Source organism: Rattus norvegicus, chromosome 4 (assembly GCF_021556685.1).
Source record: "Rattus norvegicus strain SHRSP/BbbUtx chromosome 4, alternate assembly SHRSP_T2T, whole genome shotgun sequence".
Classification (NCBI taxonomy): domain Eukaryota; kingdom Metazoa; phylum Chordata; class Mammalia; order Rodentia; family Muridae; genus Rattus; species Rattus norvegicus.
In genome coordinates this window covers 78,161,486-78,164,046 of record NC_141537.1, presented here as the reverse complement: position 1 = coordinate 78,164,046, position 2,561 = coordinate 78,161,486, and the positions used below count along the sequence as shown (strand labels likewise).

Genomic DNA, 2,561 nt, shown 5'->3' with positions numbered 1-2,561 from the left:
TCTCTGTGTAAGCATACAAAGTTCACAATTCACACACTGTCAATTCTGTTTTCTCTGTTCAGTCATGATCAATGTGCCCAGTTCAAACATCTGTCACTGTTGTCTTCCTTAACCAGAGGCAAGACTGCCTCCACCAGAATTGAGCCAATGAAAACTAGCCTTAGCCCTACAAAAATGACAAAGTTTCGAAAGACTGGGACTCTCCTGAAAAGCATACAACCCACTCAGTGTTCATGGGGAAAAAATAGGGGGCACCCGGATTTGAACCGGGGACCTCTTGATCTGCAGTCAAATGCTCTACCCCTGAGCTATACCCCCACCTGCTTATATAGGTCTAATAAACATTCTAAACCTTCATGACCACTCCCTGACTCACCATCTGGCATTCATACTTGCCAGTCTTTTGCCATTATCTGCTTCCTCCTAGGATACCCAACCCTGGGCTGTCTTTGTCCATCTAACTGCCACTTCCTCCTGGCAATCATCATCCTGACCTAGTTCCCAGTTTAGACAGGGGCATTAAGTCCTGAGCTCTGTGCTAGACCTATCTTTCAGACTTGCCTATAAGACTCAGATGTAGAGGTTTGGATACTCAACTGAAATCTGGAGATAGATGGGGGCAGGGCTAGAGAAAACTCATGTCTTAACTCCTACCTAAGAACTAAACAAGACTCTCTAGGAGGATGACCTGTATCTTAGACAAGCTCAGTGGATGCCTCTGACTCATTGACAGTTTGCAACTAGTGATTTAATCTGCTTCCTTCTGTTGTGCACATGTAGAAAAAATGGCAATTGTTATAATCATGCCCAAACAAAACACCTGATTAGTGACCAGAACACACACAGAATCCACATTTATGGTAAAGGACCTTTGCCCCCAAACAGCCCAGGGCAGAGGATCCCTGGCTTCCTTCCTCTCTCCTTCTTCCTCTCTTATTTTCCATTTTCAGAAAGCTTCAGACACTCTCATCTGACTCACACTCTACCTGTTTTAATTGTTGGGATTCACATCACTGTGCTGTGCTTTGAACACACAAGGACTCACATGCATTGTGAAGCTTCCTCACTTTTAGTCAGATAGTCACAGTGGACTGACCTCTTTATGATAGGCCTCTATTTAACCTTGAACTTACACTGTCCTTTCCATAGACCCATCACAGCTCTTATGTTTTGGGATATCCACAAGAAAAGACCACTTGAATATTGGTTTAAGGCAATAGAAGTCTTTATTAGCCAGCCAGTGACTACACTGGGTGTACAGGATCTCAGTATGGCCTCAAGCCTCTCTCAAGGTGAGCTTTTAAGCACAAAAAACATGTCCTAGGTTGACATACTTTAGTTAACAAGAACAGTTGGCCAGAAGCAGAACTATAGAAGCCAACAAGCAAGCTTATTACATTTAGAGTTTTAGTTAGGGTTTTACTGCTGTAAATAGACATCATCACCAAGACAACTCTTATAAGGAAAACATTTAATTGGGGCTGTCTCATATGTTCAGAGGTTCAGTCCATTATCATCAAGGCAGGAGCATGGAAGGTATGGGTGTGGGAGGAGCTGAGAGTTCTATAGCATCATCTAAAAGAAGCCAGAAACAGACTGTCTCCCATGTGGCTTGGAGGAGGGTCTCAAAGCTCACCCCCACAGTGACACACTTCCTCCAAAAGGCCGCACCTACTCCAACAAGGCTGTGCCTCCTAATAGTACCACTCTCTGGGCCAACATATTGGAACCAACACACATTCTTTTCCATAACTGTGGGTTTTGATGGGTTAGACCTTTGGTTTTGTTTTGGCAGGGGGTTGCTGCCTGCATGCTGAATTTTATGGCCTGAAGGGTTCTATCACCATAGAAGGTCTGGAAGACTGTTACACTTATAGAGGTAGTTCCTAGCCAGCATCCTGGCCTCCTCCTCAGGACTTTGTGGAGACTTGGTTTGGAGAACTACTGTTCAGAGCCAAAGTCTTGCTCTCTACTTTCTTTCTGGAGTCTTGTCTACTTTAAAAGTTCTACTGTTCTCTGACTCACTCTGGTGTCACACATCCTTAGGGATTTTTTTGTCTATGTCTATTCTTGACTCTCTAATGTACTATACGTTTTCTCATTCTTACACTATAAAAATCGATCAACCAATTCCAACTGTTTAGACACGTGCAGTGGTTTGAATGAGAATGGCCCCCACAGGCTCATACATTTGCATGTTTAGCCCACAGCTAATGAACTGGAAGGACTAGGGGGTGTGACCTTGTTGGAGGAGGTGTGGCACTGGAGGTGAACTTTGAGGTTTTGAAAACCCAGACCTCTCTGTCTCTGTCTCTGTTTCTCTCTCTGTTTCTCTCTCTCTCTCTCTCTCTCTCTCTCTCTCTCTCTCTCTCTCTCTCTCAATCAAGTTACAACCCTCAACTACTTCTCTAGGGCCATGCCTACCTGGGAGCTGCTATGTTCCCTGCCATTATGATAATGGACCAACCACCCTCTGAAATGGTAAGCCAGCCCCCAATTAAATACTTGCTTTCATAAGAGATGCTTTGGGTGTGGTGTCTCTTCACAGGAATAGAACAGGG

The 2,561-nt window shown here is 44.3% G+C and overlaps 1 non-coding gene across 1 annotated transcript; it reads right to left on the bottom strand.

Annotated features, from left to right (window-relative positions):
* Positions 1–246: 246 nt before the first annotated feature.
* On the bottom strand, positions 247–318 carry Trnac-gca10 (transfer RNA cysteine (anticodon GCA) 10). Its single transcript has one exon. It is a non-coding gene; the product is annotated as a tRNA-Cys (tRNA).
* Between the last annotated feature and the right edge of the window lie 2,243 nt (positions 319–2,561).